A 27328-nucleotide genomic window follows, 5' to 3' on the forward strand; every position below is an offset into this window, starting at 1 on the left:
ATGCTGAGGGTTAAACATGATCAAGCCGAGAAAGCGCTCGGCGCCCTGGCAGGCACATAGAAAGGGCCTGGGAAATGGCGACCAATATTTGCATGGTGAAAACATCTGAGTGAATACAATCTTTCATTTGCTGGTGTCTTGATGCCAAAGAATTTCGATGATTCTCAAGCTTTTCTGCCTCATTTGCAGAAAGAACCAAGGCTCTCTCTCACACACACACACACACACACACACACACACACACCCCCTTCCTTCTGGAAGAGGTTAACTATTGTGACCGGTACAATTAGCCCCTTTCCATCTGATAACAGCCCCATCTAAGGAATTCACAACCGTTAATTAGAGGCACCCGGCAATCTTGTGAGGGAGGAAAATTATCGCTCAGACTCTACACGTGTCTGAACCGAGTTGCTCTGGGGTAACCTCAGTCACAGAGCTTGAGCCTGAGCAGGGATGGAACAGGACGGAGCCTGCCAGCCCGCAGCCCCTCTACGCCGCCTCTTCCCTCTCCCAGGGCTCCAGGGGGCTGACTGGAGGCCCTGCAGTTGTAAGTTCATTATTAAATCATTTCTCACCGAAAGAAGAAAAGGACTCGAAGCTCCACACACCGTGGTTTTTAAAATGCTAGTCTCTCTTCAATAGAAATTGAATTCACTGATGTAGCCCAGGGAAAAGCGAGCTCCTTCCTCCCCTCCAAATGATTCTTTCAGGGTAATATAGCAGTTAAACCTTCAGGTACATAATAGCACGCCGGTCTATTAGCTAAGGCGATTTTATTCTTCAGCTTGCAGCTTCTTGCCTGACAGTTGTCACCTAGACAACCATGTCTCCATGAACTCAAGAGGAGACTGGGGGGGTGTCCTCTGAGGAGACAGCCAGCCTGATACATCAAATCTTCTGGTGCGAAGGAACCATTCTTGGCTTTGCGATGTGGAACACACTAAATAATGCATTCAACTGTTGTCTATTCATCCTTTCCAGCCCCACCACCACTGGCCCCTCCTTGCCTGTGACCTTGAAACGCTCCCTGAGCTTCAGGCCTTCCCATTCTCCTGTTCTCAGCAAATCTGGTTTGGTGTGTGTGTGTGTGTGTGTGTGTGTGTGTGTGTGTGTAAAACAACTTTCCAACCTCGCAGCTTCCTAGCCATGGTTTTTATTTTGAAACAAAAGAACTGCAAAGGCAGAAAGTTCTCTGTGCCAGTGTGTAAGGAGACGAATCAGACAAGCCCCAGCGGGCTCACGTGGCTGAGCCCCAAGGTAGGAAGGGAGAGCTGCCCCTCCTGGCCTAAAACGACCAGCACCACCGACTTAGAGAAGTCGAGGAGCAAGGGGAACACAGTGGCAATCACAGGACAAAGGACCGAAGTGGCACTTTCCTCACACCAGGAAGCGGTGTGGTGAGTGGATTGAGGGCATCGGTGACCAACTGTGGCCCCTCCCAAGATGAGGATGAGAAAGTCTGCAGGGCCTGTGGTGGCAGCCAAGAGATATAAAGTGGGGCCTACACCACTTGGGCATCACAAGTGAAGAGCTGGTTATGCATGAGGTGGGTACGTTTGCGGTGTCAGGGGACGCGTCTAACTCCACGGACTGACCACGCACTCCTGCCTTCACCGAACAAATACTTCATGTTTGTGAATGCGTACGTGTTTTCCTGGGCTCTCTTCTAGACCCTGTCGGTTAAGCACATCCTGGAGGTGCTTGCAAGATCAAGACCATAGGGGAAGAAGAACACTTAGTTTAATATACCCATCTGTCCCGGGCATCGCACATGACAAACAAAGCAAGTTATCTCGTCAGTTTTTAATTTGGGCCTTTGTGGCTACCGAGGCTCCACAAGATAGAACTTGGCCTTCTCTTCGACAGCTGTCAGGGCTACGCCACGTGCCCAGGGTCCCTCTTTATGGGAATCACTTGGTGGGGTGCTGAGCCAGCTCATACTGGCTCGGGAGAGCTGACTGTTCTCCTCAACTCTCCTCAATTCCATGTTTAGTGACAGCATGTTGGTAGCTTCACATTAGCCATGGTGGGAGTATCTATACCATGGAGATCAGCCACACATCAGGGCCCTTGTTCATTCGTGTAAAAGCTGGCTTAACATACTGCTAGAACCATGAGTTCCACAGGTCCCAGAGATTCTTCTTGGTCCATGACATTAGCATAGGTGACGCCATCCTCCCCAACCCAAGACGTGACCTGAGTCTGGTCAGTCAGAGTGCTCCATCCTCTTGGTCACATCATCTGATACAGGGCAGGGCACGTGACCCACAATGGGCCAATCAAAGCCTTCCTTAACATGTTAACCAGAGCTGTTAGGAAACCTGCTCTTCTCCGATGTCAGGAGAATGAAGATCATGGAAGCTTAGAGTTGCCATCTTTTCCACTGTCTTCTCAGCCAGCCAGACAACAAGGCCAACACAGAAGAGAACACAAGCAAGAAATGGACAGAAATGGGGGCCCTGATTGCATTACTGGTGCACCTAGAGCTATGTTACTTTTTTTTTCTTTTGGCTCAAGCTAGGTTGAGTTGGGATTTTGTCACTTGCAACCAGAAGAATCCTAATGACATTATATTGTCTCCCCTCACCCCCTCTTCCCCCAGAGAGCAGCAGATGATGTCAGGGTCCTGCTCATATCCCCTTGGCACTCGCTGTCCTCATGTAGCTGGATGCCTTCTTACTGTAAGCCAATGAGATGCTCTCAGGCCACCAACAGGAGAGGCCAGGGTGCGGGGGAGTTAACACATACAGGGGCAGCTCTAAGCCAATGAGTCACAGGAGATGGTGGATAAATACCCTAGCTCCTCTTCTCCGCAGGTAGGACCGTGAGGCACATTCCACACGGCTTCCCTGAGATCCTCAGTGGAGCCAAGCCTCAGGTGCCCACTCCCTCATGATGCCTCCTGGAATCACCGCCCAAATAAGCTACCTGCACCCAAATCACCGACGCAACGCCGGCTTCTGGGGAAATCCTGCCTAGAGAAATGGACTGTTGCCAAAAAAAAAAAAAAAAAAAAAAAAAGACATAAATATGACTAATGATTACTACAACCCAAACCATTTTGTTCCTCTCTTTCTAATAGTCTCCTTCTGCGGTTTCTCAGCCCAAGCTGAGTTGTTACTTGTTTCATGTTACCTAATGCCTGGCTGCGGAGTTAAGTTTCCAAATGAGGGGAGAAAACTGCCATTTCCAACAGAAAGTGGGAGTCACGCCCCTGCTTTGGGGCCATTATCACGAATGAATTCTAATCTGAATTCGGCCTGTGGTTGGTTCGGGCTATGAAACAGAAAAATCTGGACGCACCCCTAGGTTTTCTTGGGAACACCAGCGAACGCGCAACAAAGGTGTTATTAGTTTTCTCTTGCGAGAGAGTCGGCCCGGGACAGCAGGAGACACTATCGCATTAAAACGGCTCCCTCCCCTTTCACCTGGTTTGTTCACACGTAACCACAGGCTGTTGGAGACACCTTAGCTAAGAAACCCATAATTGTCAGGGAAGTCAGGGCTGGAATGATCTTTTCCTGAAGGGAGAGGCTGACTCTGGGTGTGTGAAACTGGGAAGTGCGCTTGCTCACAAACCCGGCCAGCGCTGTGACAACCACACCCCTCCTTCCCGGGGAAACGCCGTGAGAAAATACCTGTTCCGGGCATTAGGCTGCCAAGCTTTACAACTCCCAACACCTAGATACCTGTATTTTTCCAAAGCGTTGGTTTGGGAGCAATTTCCCAACGCGTTATAGCTCCTTTGGACTGGGTATGCCTCCGACTTCATGGTAAGTGGGTCGGAGGGACTAATTAAATGAATTTAAGTGAAAGACTTTGCGATACCAGATGAAAAGAGTCCAAATCTAAATTGCTGCGGCGAATGCTTCCAGGAATTAAGGATCTTTAAGGAGCAAAATTCAGAAGACGGTATGGCACAGGGGAGAACCTGAACTTGGTGTGTGAATACCTGCATGAGAATTCCAGCTCTGTCCCTGGCAAGCCATCTGGCAGCATGCACACTGGTTACAAATACAGACTCTGGAGCCAGACTGCCTGGGTTTAACTCCCAGCTCCACTACTTACTAGCTGTGTGACCATGGGCAAGTTAAGTAACCTCTCTGGGCTCAGTTCCCTCATCCACGAAGCAGGGGTAGTAGTGGCACCCGCCTTGGAGGACTGACACAAGCATGAAATGAATTAGGAGCTCTGGAGGGTTTAGAAGAGTGCCTGATGCCTAGTAAGCTTCAACATCTTTGCTTTTCTCACTGGTCACAGCCTCCCTGGGCCTCACTCTTCTTAGCTGTAAATGGAGGATTCCTACCTGGCCTATATTTTGGGGCTTTATGAGGACAAAATGACACGATGTTATTGGAAGGGAAAAATCCGGTAAAGCATAATATAAATTTAAGTTGCGATTAAATCAGCTCAAGCTTTTGTGGCCGACTATCCTCCCCTAAAGAGCCGGGCTGGGCATTTAGAGGCTTGGTTAGTCTTGACTTCTGGGGAAGGAAACAAGAGCTCAGGGAAACACACCCTCCCCTCTACAAGGGTCGGACATATGGCTAGCAGCTGGGGTTTATGCAAAGCATTCTTCAAATTAGTCCAAAAGCCCCACTGTTTGGTTATTGCCCCCAGCGCAACCATAAAACCACAGCTCACAACTGCCAGCAGGTTGTTACATCCCCAAGCCCGCACTCGCCCCAGCCCCTCTCAGCTGCCTAGCCATGGCCACTCCAAGTTCTCCGGCCCCAGAGCCACCTGCGTGTCCTCTGGTTAACTCAATCTGCTGTCAAAAAGGAGGAAGTAATTAAATGGGGGACATGTCAGTCCCACCACAGGCCCTGGAAAAGTCAATAAAATTTAGTCACCAGAATGGGAGCGGATTTTTAACCACTCTGCTATAAACCATGACACGCACAAAAGATGTCAGCTTCAGGTCACATAGCAACCAAGCCCGGGAACTCGATGCACAGCAGTTTTCCTTCTGTGGGGCAGAAGGAAGGAAAATGAAGTACTATTTACTCCAGTGAAATGTGACATGAGAAACGAAGGACAAACATCTTGCTTCCTCCCAACACTCCATACCCTGAAGCGACTGGGGGGTGGAGAGGGACATGGCAGTGGTGAAGAGGAGACAAATGGAAAAGAGGACGGGATAAAATATTGTTACCGGACAGGCCAATCCGGCTCCTCCAGGGAGCTATACATATGAGACTCAGACATTAGACAGCAGTTGAATTAGCAACATTGTTGCTGGCTTTCTATTTCAAAACCCTCTGGCCCTCTGGTTCACTGTGCTGCCGCGACTGAGCAGATTTTCTCAGCCGTCACAGGGCCCCAGCCCAGAGGAGCTGCAGGGAGAAGGGGTGTGGAGGGGAGAACCACAGCATATGGGAACCAGGATACTGCTTGGCTGACCTGACCCACCCTGCCTGCCTGGCTGGCCGTTCCCTCCCTTCAGTTCCTTTTCACTTTGTAAATCATGAAACATCCATGAAATCAGTTTCACTGACCGCTTAGTGAGAAATTCCAGCTGCAGTCTGGCAGGGCCAGCATCCAGATCGGGCCGAGAGTGGTTGGGGAGGCATGGGGTAGAGAGGGAGGAGAAGGTCTGTGAACAGGAGGTTTCCTTTTCACACATCAGAGACGTCACAACAGACCCATAGCCATAGAAATGTGCTGAATCATTCCATGCCCACAGCCTCAGCTCTTTTTGCAAAAAGGCCCTGGAACCCTTTTGTTTCATCTATTTATTTTTTTTTCAAAAAGTCAAAGGTGACTTATTTAAGAGTTTCAATGAAATACGAAATACAAAATGCACAGCATAAAGCAAGCCACAACTATCTTAAAGTTCGTAGTTAACATTCACTGAACACTTATTACTGATTTTAATCCTCACAACTTTCCTGGGCAGTAGATGCTAATATCATTATACCTATTTTGCAGATGAGAAGACTGAGCCCCAGAGAAATTAAGCAACGTGCCCAGGGTTATGTGGCTGGAGAGTGGTAGAAATGCGATTTGAATGGTCGCTCAATATTTCCTTCCTGCGAGCTCTCCGTGCTAGCAATAGCTGACATTTTTCTAATGCTGAGCAGATTCCCAGACCCTTTCGCGTACATGATCTCACTGGATATGCAAACATATCTCTTGAGGCAGAAGATCTTGCCCCCAATGTAGAGATGAGGAAACTAAAATGTAGAAGGATTAAGTGGTCCTCGCAATATTATAGAGGCGGAAAATGAAGAACAGAAATCAAACACACCTTCTGGTCTTGTTCTCACCATCCCCCTGACGCTTCAGAATAGTAAGTATTTACATACGGCAAGCTCCCATCAGCCCTGGTAAAATCGGCAGCCCTGCTCCCCAGGAAGGCTCCCCTCCTCTGCTTCAGGAGACAGATGTGATGGCTTCCTCACTGACCACATCCACCCTTCTGGTAATGCATGCTTGTGTTTCCTGCAAGGTGGCCACGCATGGCCGCGCAGGTTGTTTGGTGAACGGCCTCACCCCATCTGTGGAGGCACCGTTTACATGGTTGAGGTGGTAAATTTATCATTTTGGTAAGATAATTTTCCAGTAGATGGCAGTAATGTGTCTTGAGGAAGGGGTGGGCGCCTCTACCTAATTCAGGCAGAGGCAACGTAAAGGCTAGTGGGGCCCCTGATGATGTCTGTTTTGAGTTCTTTTACCCGTAGTAGCAAGATGGCATTGATCCATCTATCTTCTTCTGTTCCCTCTTAAGACCTAAAATGGGAGATTTGCTCTGCAAGAATTCATTTATTGACATTTAACAAAATGCTTACCAGGTACCTACAATGGGACAGATATTGTACAAGGTAGACCTACAATGGCGAACAAAGGAAACACAGTCCCCGCCCTCTTAGTTATTGAAACTCAGTAAGGGAGTGTGGAAGGTGCTATAGGTCGGTCCACTTTAATTGGCTTACCCTTTCTCTCTGGTTTACCCCTATTCTGTAGGTTGTAAAAGCTCAAAAGCAACAGCAACAACTTAACTCTTCAGACTCTTTGTAGCTAGAAGTTGCCACGTGACCCAGTTCTGGCCCTGGGATGTAAACAGTAGTCAATGGACACTCACTTTTCCTCTTGTCCCTTCTTTCTAGCTGGAATACAGATGCTATGCCTGAGTACAAGCAGCCATCTTGTAAACATAAGGACTAAACATACTTGCTACAGATAGCAGAGGAAGAAAAGAAAAGGAATCTGAGTCATGTGTGGCATTGTCACGCCACTGGACTGGTGTTGGGTAGCCCATGTTGCCTTGAGAGATAAATAAACCCTCATGTGTTTACACCACAACCAGTCAAGTTTTCTATTACTTCCAGCTAAACACTACCCTAACTGACACAAGGAGGCAGATATTAATCAATATAAAAAATAAATGTATCATTATAAATACTAATAAATGCCATACTAGGGAAGTACAGAGCACCATGGGAATGTAATCTGAGACACCTGACCTGCTCTGAGAGGCGAGTCAGGCTTTGTTGAGGAAATGACATTGAATCTCAATAAGTAGGGGGCCGGAGTGAGATGCCTCTTGGTAGCTTAAAAAAATTGCACGGAGGTGGGAGGAAGCATATACACTGGGGGTTAGAGAAAGAAGGATGGTGCACACAGGTGCAGAGGTAAATCAGCCCCTGGAGATCAAAACTGTGACCTTAACCTCTTTGCTTAGTTCATTAACCAACAGAATTGACTAACCACAGCTAGCTAACCACTCAGGCATCACCAAAGGGGAAGGAATGCAAATGGAAGTTTCCCCAGGCCTGGCTGAAGTGGAAAGGAAATTAGGGTCACTTCTGATTACTCACATCAATAGAAGCCAAGGAAAATCCCCAAAGGGAGTCAATTGAAAAGTACTATGGGTGAATACCCAAGATGATGAGTGTCCAGCACAACCTGAGCTCTCAATAAATGTTTGTTGAATGGCTGAACAAATGATGTCAGTGAAAGTAATTTCAAACTGTAAAATGATGCACTCATCATTACCTCCAGTCTGCGATGTATTGTACCCTACTCAGCGCTTACGGTGTCGTTTACCAAAGGGAACAATAGAAATCCTTTTACGTTCTTGTCAAGTACAAGTCTCAGGGTGCTGTCTTCCTCTTAGCGAATCTTAGCTTTGTGCTTTGCTCTGCAAAGGGGGACGCTTTCTCCATCAAAACTCGTCCCTCTGAGTGCTAGCCTTTCTTCTCCTGCAGCACGCCCAGTGCCCACACGCCTCTTTGAGCCGGCACCCAGTCAGCTCACAGAACAATGGAACAATGGAACATCTCCACACTTGGCGGAAGCTGAAAGCAGGAAACAGTCCCTGCCATCCATGCTCCTTCAGCTTTGGGATTTCAGTCCTTCAAGCTGGCCCTCCTGGCCTCCAGGAGCCACTCTTTTGATCCCGAGGGAGGACATACAGAGCACAGAAACATGGGTTTCCTGAGTGCCCACTATGTGCCAGGAGCTACCCATCTGAACAGTTAAGTCTCCCGACAACCCTGGGAATTGTGATTTCTTCTGGTCGATGAGGACCCTGAGACACAGAGAAATTGAGCAACATGGCCAAAGTCATGCAGTAAGTCGGTGTCAGAGATGGGACTCAAAGCCAGGCCTGTTGGCACAGGACGTGTGTGTCCTCCTTTCCCCCTACCAGATTCTCCCCATCTTCTGCATCACTTCCTGTTAACAAATGATGGTCTCCAACCCTGGTGAAGTAGTCATCTGCCCAACCATCACAGACAAATCTTCAGCACTGCCTCTGGGAATACCGCTTCTCTCTCTTTCGACTTCTCTCGCCCGGAAGGTAGCAGTCTCTCTCTACCCCGCCCCGCTTCTCATCATCCTTGCTCCAGCCCACCCTCACCCCACAGGGCCCCGCGCGCAGCCCCTTTTTGCCACACAGCACTTGTCACCAATCTCGAATCGCACCAGGCGCCAGTATGTCTCTCCCTCCTCCTGAATCACCCACCCCATCCCATACCAGCTTCATTCCTGTTTCAGTGTCCTTCTGTCCTTCCAGCGACCCTCTCCCCCAGGAAGCCTTCACCTACACTCTGGCCACATGGCCCTTCCTCTCCACACTCTTACAACCCTGGGCTGTAATTTCCTGTCCATTGCCTAGTCTCTCTCCCTGGCCAGGGGATTCTGTGAGGCAAGAAAGGACCCTGCCATCCTGCTCACTGTTGAATCACCAGACTTTGGGGACAATCACAACATGCAGCAGGCACAGAGTAAATATTCACTGCAGTCACATTGTAGTGGATTCATTTTTTATTTTCCACATAACCATAAGCTCCCGGAGGACAGGGTCCCAGTATTTTCGACCTTTGGATACCCAGGACTGGGGACGAAGTCTGAGCCAGGATAAGGAAACATGGAGGTCCTAACATGTTTAACCTGGAGAAGAGTTAACTGGGGAAAGAAGGCGGGGGGACCCAATCACTGTCTCTCAATATCTGAAAGGCTGACAAATGGACTAATATAAAGCTACTCGAAGTCTGGTCCACGGACCGGCAGCATCTGCAATACCTGGGAACTTTTCAGACGTGCTATCTCTCAGGCCCCACCCCAGACCCACCGAATCAGAAATTCTGGGAGGGGACCCAGTGCTACGTTCAACCGTCCTCCAGGGAATTGTGATGTGTGCTACAGTCTGAGAAGCCTTGGACTAATGGTAAGCTTATTCTGGATTAGGACGGAGTCAGTTTTCCATTTAATTACACAGAAAATTCCTCTATGAGTCTACCCAGTAATGGCAGAGGCTGCCTCACTAAGTTCCCTGCAGCTCTATACGTCCCAGAAAGGCAGGGTAACCTCGCATCAGGCCTCTGTTGAGATTATTTTAAATTTATTTATTAATTTTGAGAGAGAGGGTGGGGGAGAGAGCGCCCATGAGCTTTCATGCATGAGTGGGGAAGAGGCAGAGAGAGAGGGAGACAGAGAATTCCAAGCAGGCTCTGCACTGTCAGCACAGAGCCCAACGGGGGCTCGAGCCCACGAACCATGAGACCATGACCTGAGCCAAAATCAAGAGTTGCATGCTTAACCGACCAGGCGCCCTTCTCTGTTGGAAGTTTATGCCTTGATAATGATATTGTTGATCCAGCCAGGAGACAGATACTGGGGTAACAAAAGCCCTTCAGAAATTTCCCATTGATCTCTGGCTTGTAGGATTGGGGCTGAGGATGGTTAGGGTGGGGGCACATTCCTGACAGACCAGGTCCGCCTCGCCACACGCCTGGAGCCTGAGGGTTGGGGGAGTCAGGTGGGGCAAAAGTGACACAGGCAGAAAGAGGGCATCCATATTTGTCTTTTTAATTCGAGAAAGACTTTCTGGTTGCAGAAGGAAGGTAACCTTGCAGGTGCAATAAGAAAAGTCCCAAAAGTTAACACTTATCAAGCATTTACTGTATGCCAGGCACAGTGCTAACTTGCTTTGCAAGGATTTTTCTCATTTGGTGCTTCCAAGAACCCTATAAAAATCACTAATATTACCCTATTTGAGCTGAGAAAATAAAGTGAGAAAGGGGCAAAACGCCTTCTCAGAACATCACGCTGATCATAAGGGCCAGAGCTGGGATTTGAACCCAGGTAGTCTGGTCTGAGAATTTGATTTCATAATTTTGACTCTGTGCTACCACAACTTCCTGGTGCCGAACACCCTGAGCGCTTAAATGTTAAGTGTTCAGGATCCCGAAGGCCTTTGGCTGGGGCCCATGAGATGCCCACACAGTGGAGCTGGGGGAGGGGAGTGAGTGATGGAGAAACCTGAATGAGCCAGGGTGAGCTAAGATATAAGGCAGCAACACACCCTCCCCCAACATCTCAGTGCCTTAAAACAACGAATACTTGTTTCCTGCCCCCCAGAGAATCCGTCACCTATGTTCCTAGCTGAGCTGCTTTCTCAGGAGCACTCCTCCCACCTAGGTCAGACCCAGGCACCTTCCATGGTTGGCTCCGTCCTCCACTGGAGCCCTGGGAGACTGTCTGCACCCTACCGGCTGACTGGAGAAGACTGGGAGCCAGGGAAGGACCTCCCAAGTTACTTGAGGGGCCAAGCCTGGGAACCAAGTGGACCACTCCCCCCACCTTGTACTGGCCAGAACCAGTTACATGACCCTCATCAATGCAGAGGACCTGGGTACCTAGGAAGAGAGTGAAAGGCAGGTGAGCACCAGAATTATCATTGCCACGGAGAGACTTCTTCAAAATGTTTATTTATTTATTTCGAGAGAGGGGGGGAGTGTGCAGAGAGAGGGGGGGAGAGAGAGAATCCCAAGCAGGCTCTGTGCTGTCGGCACAGAGCCCAACGCGGGGCTCGGTCTCACGAACTGTGCGATCACGACCTGAGCTGGAATCAAGAGTCACACGCTGAACTGACTGAGCCTCCCAGACGCCCCCAGAGATATTTTTTATTCTCATCCATGAAAGGGCAAACCTTGTCATCTCTAGACATGCCCTCTAAACTGCCGGGCCCATGAGCTAATAGATGTAGGTTTATACAGAAATTATATCCGTGCACTTAAGCCAACATATGTATTAGGTACTCAGTTTGATTTCTTCATTTATTTAGGTAAAGAAATATCTACTGAGATAAATGTCATTATTTTCTGCTTCCACCCTAATGGACTGTCTTGGCACCCCCTGGCATTGTTATGCCCCACTTTGGAGACCTCTGCCCCATAACTCTGAGAGCTGTCCAGAGGGAAGGCAGTTTTGTGAGCCATAAAAAAGAGTTCCCAGAGCGCAGTGTTCTCCCACAGATGTCCCAGCACAGTAGGCAGAAATGGGTAGAGAGCAGGGAGGGGCTTGCATTGAACCATTCTGTGTCTCTCCCTGTGGAGGACTCCATCCTCTTCTCCCCTCCCTCTGCCCAGATCTCTGGCTCAGGTACGGGCATGGCATGAAAACCCTCCTATTAGGTGGGAGTAACTGACCCCCTCGACTCCCTCTGACGCTAAGGTTCTACGATTTCATGAACACATGGGGAGGGGCTGCTGTGGGGTGAGAAGCTGGACGGCTGCCTTGCTTCCCTGCTTCGCTGACCTTCCAATACCACAGGGGAAGGGTCAGGCTAATACACTTTGAAATCTGAGTTACTGGTAATATACGGCCTGTGGGTATAAGCTGGTATGAAATTCAAAAGGACAAGTGGGAGGGCATAAAGGAATAATAATAGTGATAACTAGCATTTACGAAGTGCTTACCATTTGCCAAACGTGTTTTAAGTACTTCACCTGCATTAATACACTAGAGTCCTTTGAAACAGATATTGTTATGAACTCTGCTTTACAGAGGAGGAAACTGAGGCACAGATAGTTTAACTGAAGCATGTGGAGGTTTACTAAGGCCCAGTGTGGCCCACTAACCAGCAGCATTGGCCCCACCTGGGAGCTTACTAGAAATGCAGAATCTGGGGTGCCTGGGTGGCTCAGTCGGTTAAGTGTCCAACTTTGGTTCAGCTCATGATTTCAATTTGTGAGTTCGAGCCCCGTGTCGGGCTCTGTGCTGACAGCTCAGAGCCTGGAGTCTGCTTCAGTTTCTGTGTCTCCCTCTCTCTCTGCCCCCCTCCCACTCATACTCTCTCTCTCTCTCTGAAAAATAAACATTTAAAAAAAAAAAGAAATGCAGAATACTTGGCCCCACCCAGGACCATTGAATCAGAGCTCTCATTTTAATAAGACCCTCCCCCGCCAAAGATATTCACACATGAGAGTCTGGGAAATGCTGGGTTAGTGGGCACAACAAGGTCTTATTCAGCCCACATCATTAGTGGCCTTTGTTTTAAGAGATGGTTGCCTGTCCTTGTGCTGAAGTTAGGCACCTGCTGAGCTAAATTCTTTCTCTCTATGTTCTAGAAGAGATATCTGTCATTCCCGAAGGCAAAATGTTAGGTTAGGATGGCCAGCATTTGCTATTGTAAAAAAAAAAAATCATCATTTTCCAAAGGGAAGAGCTTATGAATTTGGTATATAAAAATATTTGATTGGTTTCTACTTCTCTTTCCAATAGCTCTAAAGCAACAGCGGTTAAAAATGAGACTCCAAAATCAGTTGGCCTCATTCTACCTCATCAGCCTGTCTTAGACTCAGTTTCTTCCTATGTATGATGGGGATGTGTGTAAAATGGGAACAGCCCATGCGACTGTCACGAGGACTAAATAAAATAGTCCATGTGAAGTACTCAGTACTGGGAACACATAGGTAATACTCAGTACAGTCAAACTTAACTGTTACGAGGGGTGATTAGAGACAATGCTAGCTCAGGTTTATAATCTCAACTCAAATTGTTCTAGATGCCCTGGAATTTGCTATGTGTAATGTAATCTCAAGACACAATGAACAATTAGTTTAAAAGCTGTTATAAAAACAGTTGACATTAGAGACCCCATCTTTCCCCAGGTCAAAAAAACAAAAACAAAAACAAAAATGTTGCACAACAACCATATATTGAAGAACAAATATTTTCACTTTGAAAGAAGAACTTAAGAACATTTTATCTTCCAGATGATTCAGAGCCAGTTTGAGTGTTTACCACTGTATTGTTTCATCTTGTTCTTTCCAGAGGGCAGCTGATGAAATTGGTACATTAAGTTATTTTGCATAGTATTGCCGAAAATGCTGAAAGATACTGGGTGGTTTTTTTCCCCAAAATTGTCAGTGATAAATTTAGATAAAAAGGAACATGCATCCAGGGTGTGTGGCTACTAAAAACAAAAACGGGAGCCAACAGTGACCCTAAACACTTTTCTTCTTCTGTTTATAATTATACATACCATCGCATCTAGAGTCGTTTACATTTACCAGGGAAGGTGTTAACAGCAGTTCACGCACACCCATTCCCGAATTACTTCACCTAATCGGTAAGATTCTTAAGCAAATTTTTGTTCATGTTGGCCACGAGGACAACACCCTCACAATCTACAGAAGTGACTGACTGATGTGCAGTGAGTGGCCAGCTTTCCTGAACTGGACCCCCAATGTGGAGAGAACACAGTCCTGAACCTACTCTGGACTGCTGGAGCTACTCTGGGACCTCACACAACTCCCTCAACCTCTCTGGGCCTGCCTCAGTTTCCACAGCTTTAAAATAATCATTCAGATAGTTGGCCCAACTCCCTCGCCGTCTTCCTCTTGTAGTGGAGTAGATGAAAGTAATTCACAAGTTCTAGGGTGCCTGGGTGGCCCAGTCAGTTAAGCATCCGACTTCAGCTCAAGTTATGATCCCACGGTCCATGAGTTCGAGCCCCACGTTCGACTCTGTGCTGACAGCTCAGAGCTCAATGTCAGATTCTGTGTCTCCCTCTCTCTCTGACCCTCCCCTGTTCATTCTCTGTCTCTCTCTGTCTCAAAAACATAAATGTTAAAAAAAATTTTTTAAGTAATTCACAAGTTCTAAGCCGAAGGCATGTATAAATTTTGGTCAACTCATGTTTGTTTTACTTCTTTCATGTTGTTCAGATGTGGAGAGGTAAATGAAAACTATTTTTCTCACTCACTTGGAAGACAAAGAGAGGTTTCATTCATTATCCTTTTCTATTAAAAGTGTGTGAGTGTGTGTGTGTGTGTACGATGACTTGGAAGAGAAAAGAGGCCAGAAGTGTAAGAAGGAGGCACAGACACAAACAGAAAACCACTGAAATCAGTATCATTAGGAACCTCAGTATCAGCACCGACTAGCGGTGTGACCTTGTGTAAGTCATGCCCGCTCTTGAGGCCTCAGTTTCCTCACCTGTAAGATGAACAAACCAGACTACAGGATCTCTGGTGTCTTCTCAAATTTCAGCGATCTATGGTGCTTTCCCCAGTCAGGATCGACAAATCGGTCAGCTCCCCCACACAACGATGTTGGAGGAACCAGCTCACAGAAGCAGCATGGAGCCAGTCCACAGCCTGTCCACCACCTCGTAATATCGGGCTACTGCCTGTGCATGCATGGTGGGCCTTTATAGTCCCATAGCGGACCAGGAGTGGTGGCAGAGGAAATGCCATGAAGGAAGAAGGAAGGAAGAGGAAGACAAGTCACCAGGATGTGACGCTTACTACTGACAACATATACACAACTTGTAGTTTGCAAAGTATGCTTACAAATCATATCTGTCGTATTGGCATCATGATGAGGGTGAGACCAGGACATTTACTGCACAGGCTCAGCACATGCTTGTCGTAAAAAATGAATGAATGATGGCTCTCATTTCATCCAGTGAGGCAGGTGTGGTTATTTTCCCCTTACGTAGATGCAATTCATAAAAAGTAGCTGATTGCCTAAGGTCGCTTAGCTGTTGAGATGAGCTGTGATTTGACAGTGTCCTTCATGTCTAAAACCTGTGCTTGTTCCCCATGTCATCGTCCACGCTGTGACAGGCTATCGAGAAATGGCCACAAATTGCTTGCAGCTCCTCCCGTCAAGAAATTGAGTCTTTTTATCCACCTGCTGAAGTCTAAACTTGGTCACTTCAATTGCTTGGGCCAATGGGATATTGGCAAAGATGATGTAAGCAAAGGCTTGAAAACTACTTGCATAGTGAGGCTTGCTCTTTCTCACTGCTGGGAAGTCTTCCATTACCATGTGAAGAAGTCCAGGATAGCTCGCTGGAAAATGAGAGACCACGTGGGCAGAGAGGCTTGAGCAATCCTGTCTCAGCCATCCCCACGGAGGCTCCAGGCATTTGAATGCGACCACTCTAGACCATCCAGTCCCAGTTGAGCCAACTCAAAGCAGAAGCCACAAAATCCTAAGCAGAAAAATGATTGTTGATGTAAGCCACTAAATCTGGGGCTGATGTGTTACACACCAAAAGCCAACTGACACAAATAGGATCATTCCACCCTCAGTGCTTCGGATGTTACGTGGTTACTATTATTTTATGCTGAACTACCCTTCTTTTTCACACTTACAGCTTCGAAGTCCTTCCTCACGCGAACACATACGCACACACTAGAACACACACACGTGCACACGGATGCTCACGCATCCTTAGATGCAACAAACCCAGGTAAAAGAAAGGACACCGGCTTTTATTAAATGTTTCTTAAGCACGTGAAGTTGGCTTCCTCTGGTTATAATTTGCAGTCAGGCCATGGTTGCCCTTTGCCTCACCGTTGGCTGGCTTTGGCGGGGAAGCCTGGAGTAGATAAGCAGAGAAAGGAGATGGGGAAACAATGAGGAGAAGAGGGGTCTCATCTCAGGAGTCTGGCCATTAGCAGGCCTCAGGGTTGATCACGGGGCCACAGTCTCATGGCCTCTGCCAATAAACTGCTCTCAACGAGTCAGCTTGAGGCTTCTGACCCAGGCTACCTGGCATAAAGGACACCACCCACGACCTGAGCAAGCCAACAATTTATGTGTGTGGGGATATCAGCTGACTAGCCCAACTGCAGGTAATTATTCAAAGTCCAAGGTTACAGTAAGGAAAGTTCATGTCTTTCTAGAGCCTGGCATCTCTTGGATTGGCACCATCAGGTCCTGTCTGGCTTTTCAAGGGAGAGTTAGCAGCTGCCAACTGGCAGGAGCCTGAGCCCACAGCTGCTGTTCCTGCCACCTTCCGTGGCCTGTCACTCGGGCCATCGCCATGCTCTGGTCGCAGTCACAGAACATCTGCAATTAACCAACCATGAGGGGCCTGCTAACTCAACCAGTGAGAAAACAGAGGTGAAAAAAAACCCTGCAGGGATGAACAGAACAAAAACACAACCCAACGTGCTGAAGCCTGGCAGAAGTGCCAAAGCGTACAGGAATAGCAGAGCCACGGAGCAGGCAACGCACAAGGACCTGTGCCCAAGAACCCGCCTCACACATAGTAGGTGCTCAATAAATACGTGTGGCGTGAGAGGATACAAATCAGCCCAGCCTGTGTCTGTTCTCAGATCTTACTGCAAATGCATCTGGCCGTCTTTGCTGAAACCTGCCTTTGCTTGCAAGGCCAACTCTGACCCTCAGGACGAGAGTTACACCAGGCCACATCTTAACTGCTGGCACAAATGTTTCCTGACTACCTTAGAAACTGAGATGTGGGCCATCAGCTTCCTCTTCTAGTGACTTTGGTGCAGACTAGATCAGATAAATTAGTGCCTTCCATCTCAACTACACTGCTCGATGCAAACAACTTTACGCACTAAGGCAGGGGTTAACTTACAATTCCCTGCCTCAAAATAAAGATTTACGTACGTGTTTATTTATTTATGCCTCATCTCCCTGCACAAAAGGTTTAAGACAGCAATGGAAAAATATCAAATGCAGCATTCTGTTTTCAAGCTGACAAGCCTGGAGAAGAAGGAAGCTTTTTTTTTTTTAAATGTTTTCCTGGCAGCCTCTTTTGACCTACACTTGGCATTCTGTGTAATGTCCATGTGTAAGAGATTGCAATGGTGGGAAGGTCATGGGTCATGCGGTGTCAGCTCAGTCCACGCAGGGGGATGTGAACCTCCAGGCAAATCAGAGCTGAACCTCTGGCCAAATGAGGTCATGGGACGAGAATGTCAATTCTAGAGAATGTATGTTTTCTGGTTTTACAATACAATTTGGGGAGGTGAAAGATCGCGTCATTACAAATTCAATAGAGTTCAGAGCAGAGGGCAAGGAAGGAGGGGGGTGGGGGTAATGTTGGCCAATTTATCAGGCTCCAAGTCTCCACATCTCTATTTGCGCAATCAAGAATGATCATAGGCAGCTTCCGGGGAAATACTGCATGCCCCAACATTTTCAGTTGAACAATTATATGTTTGTAAGTTACCTACAACTCCACGGGAGGAAGGACAGGCAGACAGATGACCCCCCAGGCAGGCTAGATGATAAAAACTGGCTTAAGGAGGTTGCCTGGGGCGGTTGGAAAGAATTACCTAGACTGTTAAGGATGACAAAAGGGAAGGAGAGGCAGAAGATACAGTCCTGAGCCTGGCAATGATGGCAACTGGGCCAGAGGTGGGCTCAGAATTCCAGACACAAACTGCTCCCCGAGCAAGGCTCATTTTCAGTTGGTTGACTCGTTTCTCTTTAACATGGAATTGTTTTCAAAAAGAGAAAAGTAGAAGGAATTTCACAGTGAGCATCCATACACCCGCCACCTAGATTCTACAATTAACATTTTGCTACAATTGCTTTATTTCTCCTCTATCCCTTCACCCATCCATCTGCCCATCTTATTTTTGAATCCATTTCAAAGTGCGTTGTAGATATCAGTTCACTTCCTCCCAAATACATCCATATGCATGTCATTAATGGTTGTTCAATATTTGGTGTTTTTTCCCCCGGAGATTAAATTTATACATAATGAAACACACATATACATCTTAAATTACTATTTGATGAATTCCAACAAAGGCATAAAACAGTACGACCCAAACTTCTATCAAGATAAAGAACATGGCCATCATCCAGAAAGTTCTCTCATATCCCTTCCCAGTAAATCCCCGCCCCTAACAATCAGGGGCAACCATTGTTCTGATTTTTTTAACCACCATAGATTAGTTTTGTATATTTGAAAGTCTTATAGATGGAATCATACTGTATTCACTCTTGTGCAAGGTTTCTATCAGTCAACACGTTTTTAGAATCCATCTATGCTGTTGTGAATATAAGTTGCTCATTCCTTTTGATTGCTTAGCAGAATTCCACTGTACAAATTATCATGTTTTGTTTATCCATTCACCTGTTGATGGTTATTTTGCTTGTTTTCAGTTTTTCTGACTATTCTGAATCATTCTGGATTGATGGAAATACAGGAGTTACAAGGTCTAAGTCCAACAGGCCTGTCAACTCATATATATACACAACTTTCAACTGTCCTCTGGTTAACCTTGTGGCTTACCCTGTGAAGTGTCAGAGTTTAGACTTGAAATCCAAAATAACTTACAACTTAGTCTGACTTACATTCAACGGCGTATATCAATTTCATTGCCTCATAAGCTAAGAGACAAAAATGAGAAGTAATTCACATAAATAGAAATATCAGTACTAGTTTATGTCAGCTGGGGTCTGGGAAGGTGGAGTAAACTTACCTTTGTGGTCTCTGAGTCCTGTCCTCACCAGAAGGAAGAGTTACCCATGCCTATATTCCTCATTTATCCCACCAGGACAGATTTTCAGGACACAAGCAGCCGCATCTAAAGTCAAGCTAAACTCAAGACCCCAGTGTCCATGAGGTCGCGGTTCTCCAAATGCTGGTGGAAGAAATCTCTTGTGCCCTCTCAGAAGAAAATACAGAAAACACCTTTATCTTTTCCATACCTTTGCCTCCCATTCTCTCCTCAACCTACTACAGTTCCACTGCCAACCTCAGTACAGTGTCAAATAACATGTGCATCCAGAAGTTTCCACTGGACTTGGCATCCATCAGCAATGTTAGAGAGGAAAGTTTCAGCGAAGTGTCGGGGATGGGGAGGAGTTCAGCATGGCCAGAGAGAAACTGAGAGAACAAAGCCTAGGAAGAGAGGGCCCTATGAGACAGAAGCTGGCACAGAAAGGAAGTTTCTGGAAACAATCCTCACCCACGTTAAAGTTCATCTAGGGCCAACCCAGTTTGATCACCACCTTAGGTCTCAGGGCTGCTGTCTCTTCACTTCTGTTTGGGTGAAAATCTCGGCACTCTCCCCAGACCGTTCTCAGTCTCGGAATAGCATCACCCGTGTCTTCTGCAGCAACCTGGAACTAGAGTGTCCTCCTCTGGTCCTTGCCCCAGCCAAGGAAGGCACTGTCCTCGCTGGCTGCCAACGCCTTGACAGGTATCATCTTTGCTCCCCTGAGGTCAGTGATTCTCTGGCCCCTGGAATTCTTCCCTTCCCTACTGACCCCTTCCGTCTTGTTCCACTTGCCTGAAGAGAGTTCATTTGCAAATTGCCAAGGCTGCTTGTGGCCTCAGGTGAAGCTGGGCTTCTTGCCTATTATTTTAAGCTCCCAGCCCAGGCTTCGCTGGCAGCCTGAGACTTTAATGGCAGTTTTGCCACGTTCCCTGGAATCCATGAGGCTGCCTTGGCCTCCTTTATACGTCACTATCCCTATTCACTCCTAATTCCATCTCTTCGCATTTTAAAACCTTCAGGCTCCATGTCGAGTTGCTCACTCAATTCCACTTTCCAGGTAATGGGAAACATCTGGTTCTCGGTTCGTTTGTAGAACAGATATGATTAACATGGCTCAAATGCATTGAACGATCCTCAACAGATCCTATACCACCCGTGTTCTCCCTGGTGACCCAATCACATTTCTCCACCACCGCTGCACACAACCCCCATCCCCACACCCGAGTTGTGTGTGCTCTCACAGTCCTTACGTGGCTCACACACAATACCGAAATGCCTTCAACACACGATATCAAGAGCAGCTGGAGTTTCTACTAAGGGAAGATTCCTCAACGGGGACATCACTGTGCCCATCAGCTATTGTGTTACGATGTACGATGCTATCGTGTGATATAAGCGTGGCACTTGGTTTGTTTACCGTACTGGGTTCCAGGACGTCATGTTTCCTGTGTTTGTTTCTCACAGCTTCTTTTGTCAGCTCTTTGCTACTGTCAGCTACCGGTTCTATTTGCTGGTGTCATTGTACCTGTCGGTGGCAGCACCGGCCGCCCCATCTTCTAATTTGGTGTTTCTGATGAAACGTGTTGGGAAAAGGACATAGGCTCCAAGGGATGACACATCCCTTGGCACAGTGCCTGGAATATTACAGGTACTCAAAATATGTTTTAAAATATCATGAACTAAATAAAAGAAAAACCGTCCCGGTACAACGCATAAAAAGTCTAGACAAAATACAACACTATCCCTCCCCTGGTGTTTTTTTTAATCTTTTTAATGTTTATTTTTGAGACAGAGAGACAAAGAGACAGACCGTGAGTGCAGAGAGAGAGGAAGACACAGAATCGGAAACAGGCTCCAGGCTCTCAGCTGTCAGCACAGAGCCCGATGCGGGGCTCGAACTCATGGACCATGAGATCATGACCTGAGCCAAAGTCGGATGCTCAAGCGACTGAGCCACCCAGGCACCCCATACCCTGTTTTTTTTTTTTTTTTGAGAAAACAACACAAAGCTTGTCTTGAAAAATTGAGAACCCCCCAAATTCCTGATTAGAAGAGGGAAAGAAAAGCCAGAGCAGCAAATTTATGCTGGTGCTATGGAACCCCCCAGAAGCTTCAGCCCAGACATAGGCCCATGGGGACTGGGATGGAGGCTCTAACACCCTCCCACACACAGAAGCTGTGGCTGCAGTCCCCTGCAAAGTGGGAGCTCAAACTGAGGCACCTGCATGGAGCTTGAAGCCTCAGAAATCTTTACCATCAAGACTACACAATCACACTGGTTCATTAAAGCAATAAAGAGGGGCACTTGGGTAGCTCAGTTGATTAATCATCTAACTTCGGCTCAGGTCATGATCTCATGGTTCGTGGGTTGGAGCTCCGCATTAGGCTCTGTGGCGACAGCTCAGAGTCTGGAGCCTGCTTCAGATTCTGTGTCTTTGTCTCTCTGCCCCTCCCACACTTGAGTGTGCGCGCTCTCTCTCTCTCTCTCTCTTAAAAATAAATAAACATTAAAAAAATTTTTTTTAATTGGTCCAGGGCCTGGAAGACCCTACAGGCTTGGCAAAAGGAAGTGTGGAATCACTCTGAAGACTGCAAGGACCTCCACAGAAGGAAACAAAAGCTAAAGATAGACTCACTATAAAAATAAATGACTAGCTACACAAGGAAATGAACTACCTTAAGGGATAGTTGGCAGACACAACAAAGGGGAAGAAGAGAGCTTGACTACTGGAAATAAGAAAAAAATCTGGAGACGAATAGAAAATAGAGATCCTGAAAATGATGAAAAAGATACAAAGAATAAATGGGCATCATAATTAAAGCAAAGGATAATAGAAATAAGGAGCAACTTGATTTGAAATAATAAGAAAATCTTGTGAGAACAGTCATGGAAATTTTGGATGAACGTCACAATTTAATGGCAGAACTGGACGGAGGTAACTCCTGTAAACATGGGCAGCAGGAGGAGACTAGAAGAGAAAGAGAGTGAGGAATATAGAACATGTAAAATCAGGACTACAGAAGCCTCGCTGCTACACGTGGAGCTCACAGAATGTGGAGGGACCACACTCTTGCATTTGAACTTGCATGCCCAGTATTGGCTAGTCCGACTATCGGCTAGCCCAGTATCGACCATTCGGCTAGTCCCTGGCACAGAAGAGGGTCTCAAGAAATGCTTGTTGAATGAATGCAGTAACAAATGAACAAGCTATAGGTAAAAGGATTGATGAATAATGGAGGAGAGGCTTCCAGGCAGCATTCTGGACTCAAGTTTTTCTTTTCTCTCCTAAAGCCCCAGGTATCTACCCAAACTCATTCCATCTTGGGAATGGCAGACATTCACAGGCCAAGGTCGTGTATACATGTCCAAAGGCAGCAGACATGTCTGTGGAAAGCGTTTCACAGTACGGCCTGGCTGAGTTCATGACTTTATAGACTGTGGCCATACTGAGATCTTTATTCCAGTCCTGCCTGGAATGAAGCAAGAGTGCAGACAGACAGAAGGAACAAGGGCAAAGAAACACAGCTGGGGAAGTCCATGCGGCACAAAGCAGAGGGTCTCTGGCCTGAACGTGGCACAGTTGCCAATAAAGGGCCGGAACGCACCGTGACCTTAATGGTTCGACTGGTCGGGAGAGATATGACCGGTCCGGCTATTGTCCGAGTGGACCTAGCGGCACATGAATGTAGAATCGAGTCAAAGCACCACGAAGAAGCAGGTGACAAAAGATAAAGGGGACCTGTTCCAGAATCAGCCCAATGCTGCATCCATTGCTCTCTCATAGCTTTCACGGGAGGGATGTAGCAATCGGTACCCCAAAACCCCCAAACAAACGAAAGAAAACCACCACCCTGTCATGATGGCTTGAAATCGTGTTGGTGTCTCGGCTTAATTTAACAATTTCCTCTTCTATATATGTTCCACTCCAAATTTAGGATCCAGTTGTTCTCAGTTTATCTTTTAGCTTGCTAGACAATCCACTGGGTTTTTTCCAGCCCTCTTTCCACTCAGCAATGTGCCCACAGCACTTAGATAAGTCAAGATCCTAAGCCTGTGGAAGTAGTTCCCACAAGTGGAAGCAGCAATAGACTGTTGCTATAGGCAACGCAAAACACATCTCGTGAGAGGTTAACACTCTAGAATACAGGAATCAGATGGTCACGTTTCTGTGCCTGCTGCACCCACTCTGGGAAGTGAATCACACCAGATGACTCTCCGACCTTTAGCGTTTCCTTTTATACAGTTAGGATGAATGGAAGGGGTTTGGAGCATTGGTGTGGGGATCAGGATGACTAGAGTTTGAAGCTGGGCTTTGCCAGGTAGTAGTTATGAGACCTCAGTGAGTTACTTAACTTCTCTGAACTCATCAGCAAAGTGAGGCTCGACGTATTGTCGGTTGATAACATCAGAGACCATGCAGTTCCACTGTACTGACCTCACGGTGCAGCCAGGAAGACAAAGCACCATAATGATAAGTGTGATTATAACTCTCCGAGATACTCAGTGTACCATGAAGAACACTCAGAACATTCATCGCGGATTTTTTTTTTCTTTTTTTTTTTTTTTGGTGCTCAGCCATAGATAAAACTCCAGAGAGGACAATATTGTTGAAGCAGGGCTTTGAGAGAAGCAGGGGTTTGAGAGAAGCAAAAGCCCACAGCAGAAGTACAGAATGTGTGACACGTGCCCCCCCCCCCCCGCAGCTCACCACATCCCCACAAAACAAAAACAAAAGCTAGCCCAGACCCCAATGCGTAGACTCCTACATGTGAGAATAATAGTACCATGCTTTCAGAGAATACACATGCTCAAATGCACGCCTGTGTGTCAACAGAAGTTACCTCTAGGGTGCGTAATGAAGCATCTGTACGTATGATCACGTGGCAGACTGAAGGCGGTCAAAATTTCTTCGCTACCCTCCCATCAAGAGGCGACATCCGTGTCCCACCTGTTGCTTTTGGGCTCACCTTTGTGACTTATGTTCTGGGACTTCCAAGGCTAAGTCACGAGAAGCCTCACAGCTTCTGCTAGATCTCTTCAGATGCTTGCTGTAGGGAAGCAAGTTGCCGCGGAAGGAGTCTGCCTGCCTTGCGGCTACCACGCTAGAAACCACACGTGAAGTGACCCGATAGAGAGGCCTTGAGACTCCATGAAGAAGGAGAGAGAAATGCCCAGCCAGCCCCTAGGCCTTCCAGCCATTCACAGCTGAGGTCCCAGGCATCTTGAGGTTAAGAGTCAGGTTTGCCTGAATCGCAGATTCAAAAGCAAAGTACGTGCTGTTTCTCTAAGCCACTGACTTGTAGAGTGGTTTATTCCACAGCAATACATAACTGGGAGAAAATGCATTCCTTTATCCTCGGAACTTTTTACAACTAACACGTGTTTCTTTTTCCAGTTTGAAAATAAAAGGGAAAAATGAAAGAGAAAGTTAAAGAAGAAAGTCTTTTTGAAAAGAGAGAGGACATCTCCTGTACTCATTTCATTTGACCAGCCTTTCCAACAACCGTCTGTTAACGCTTCATTCAACTTGGGTTGTCATAGGCTAGTCGGTTCCCTCTTCTGAAGAAAGCCACCATTTGATGCCTCCTGTCATCTTATAGAAAACAGGTCCTGTTCTAAACATCTGCAAACACAGGGCAAAGCCCTTCAGAGATTCAGAGACAAGAGCTCAGTCTCCTTCAGGATGGATAAGCCGTTTTGCATGTGTCCTCACCCTCTTCAGTTTTGCCATACCGTCATAGTTAACTGACTCGCCTCAAACCTAGCTAAGAACAAAGCAGCAACTGCTTTAGAGTCTAACCCGGAACCATCGTGGTGTGACTTTGGAGAGGGCCAACCTTCCCTATTAAGGATGTGGCCTTTAGGATCTTGGATCAGAAGGGATCTCAGAGAATCTTTTCTTCTGCAAGCAGGGGGGAGCGGAGGGTGTTCATGTCACCTCTTGGCTTCTGCCTTCATAAAACAAAGGGGTCCAATTGGATGGGTTTTTTAAATTTTTTATTTATTATTTTTTGTAAGTAAGCTCTACACCCAACATGGGTTGAACTTACAACCTCGAGTTCAAGAGTCCCATGTTCTACTCACTCAGCCAGCCAGCCACCCGTGACCTGGAAGGATGGCCTTGAAGACCTCTTGAAGCTGCAAAGTTGAATGCTTGAAGCTAAAGCAGAAGCCCGGATCTTGCTCTGAAACATGTCAGACAAATCAGTGGTGGAAAGAAGTCTTCCGTGGCGTCATCACAGGCAGAATGCTAAAGCTTCAGTGTGACCTAACGGGACATTCTCTCCTTCCGCCATCCCCTTTAGCAAAGGACCTGAATTCCCGCGCATAAGGAACCGTTCGGAATAAAGGAACGCCAACTTGGCATAGACTTTCTATTCTCTGAGGGGAATAAAGTGTAGTTGCCGTTTTTCAAAGGGAAGATGTGGTGTGTGTGACATGCTGAAAGGAGCTGATCTTTGGAAATGATTTTCACTGCTTCTTGGGGAAAGAGTGGTTTGGTGTTTCCTGGTATCTCCTCTACAGGCCATTTTAGATTGTCTACCAGCCATCCCCTCCCCCCACAGCAAGGCCGGAAGAAAGCAGCTGACAGAATGAACCTCTCCCCCGCCCCCTTGGCGCAAGAATTCCCTCATCAGTTAAACAGAGAATCAGCTTTTACCCAGTGAATTCTAATGAGGCAGCCTGCTCAGCTGTCAGCAGCCCTCCCTGCTGAAGAAGACAGCAAGCAAGGAAAAAGATGGCCCACGACGCTTGGAGCAGCTTACCTTCCCGTACCAAGGGACGTGAATGCCAGAACGGCCTCCATTACGGCTGGGCTCATAGACAAACCCAGCAACAAGGAGCACTGGAGTAAGTTACTCTGGGCCCAAGGACTCCCACAAAACAAAGCAGGTATGGAATGACAATTGCAGGAAATGGATTAAGATAAATCATGAGTCTAATGAAAAATCTAGGCTTACACATACCCACATATACAAGTGCCCTTTGAGGGCCAGCTCTGAGGCGGGGGACATTTCAACCTTTGACCCAAGGGCAGCCAGTTGAAGGTCTGTGTTGATATTAGTTGGGAAAGCAGGGGAACCATTTACCAAGATGGTGCCAAGAAATCAGGAACCAGGCTGGAGGCAAAATGGCAGGGTCCTAGACTGTTGTTGGCCACTGGTTTTATCCCTTGAGAAAAGACAGGTAAGCACCAGGTCTGTGCTTCAGAAAGAAGGGAAGGCACTGGGATGCCAGCAGCTCATGGACCGCAGGGGTAAGCATAGCATACCTTTCAAAGCTATCAGTCTCGAGGGCATTACTTTGAATATTTTTTGTTTTTAAATTGGAAGCTGTTCTCCAGTTGTACAACCAACCTGTGAGACAGAAGCAACATAAAACAAAATTTTAGGCACACAGTTCCTGAGTTTCAGCAAATGTATACATCCATATAAACGCCACCACAATCAAGAAATAGAATATTTTCATCATCTTCCAAATTTTCCTTGTGCTCTTCTACAGTTAATACTCCTTCTAGCCCCAGGAAACCACTAATCTGCTTTCTGTCACCACAAGTTAGATTTGTCTTTTTTACAGGTTCATATCAATGGAATCATAGAGAATGTGCTTTGTTCTTTTGCTCAGCAAAATGGTTTGAGATTCATCCATGTTGGGTTTTTTATGTTTTTTTAAATTTATTTGTGTGTGTGTGTGAGAGAGACAGAGTGCAAGCAAGGGAGGGACAGAGAGAGAGGGAGACACAGAATATGAAGCAGGTTCCAGGCTCTGAGCTGTCAGCACAGGGCCTGGCACAGGGCTCAAACTCGCGAACCGTGAGATCACGATCTGAGCTGAAGTCGGAGGCCTAACCAACTGAGCCACCCAGGCGCCCCTCATCCATGTTTTTTTATGCATCAGTTCATTCCTTTTTATTGATAGTATTCCACTGTATAAACATAGCAAAATTTTTAAGAATATTCTCCTGCTAATGAACATTTAGGTTGTTTTGAGTTTGGGCTGTTATGAATAAAGCCACTACAAGCCTTTGTGTTCAAGTCTCTGTGTGTTGCCAGGTCTTAAGGTAAGGCTATGTTTAATTTTTTTTTTAATGTTTGTTTATTTATTTTGAGAGGGGTGGGGAGGGCAGAGATAGAGGGAGAGAGAGAATCCCAAGCAGGTTCCACACTCAACATGGAGCCCAACATGGGGCTCGATCCCACTACTTCGAGATCAAGACCTGAGCTGAGATCAAGAGTCAGACACTTAACCACTGAGCCACTCAGGTGCCCCAGGCTATGCTTAATTTTATGAGAAACTTCCAAGCTTTTCC

The 27328-nt window shown here is 46.9% G+C and overlaps 1 long non-coding RNA gene across 3 annotated transcripts in view; it reads right to left on the bottom strand.

Moving 5' to 3' along the window:
* Positions 1-27328, bottom strand: part of LOC145714257 (uncharacterized) — a 221807-nt gene that overhangs the window by 59067 nt on the left and 135412 nt on the right. For 2 of the 3 annotated variants that reach the window (XR_014136816.1, XR_014136818.1), the window contains one exon: positions 26291-26375. This is a non-coding gene — a long non-coding RNA (uncharacterized LOC145714257). Of the gene's footprint in view, positions 1-5498; positions 5659-26290; positions 26376-27328 lie in introns of those variants that run through there. The other variant, XR_014136819.1, reaches the window with a different exon arrangement.

This window comes from Panthera onca, chromosome X, assembly GCF_046562875.1.
Source record: "Panthera onca isolate mPanOnc1 chromosome X, mPanOnc1 haplotype 2, whole genome shotgun sequence".
In the NCBI taxonomy this organism is placed as follows: domain Eukaryota; kingdom Metazoa; phylum Chordata; class Mammalia; order Carnivora; family Felidae; genus Panthera; species Panthera onca.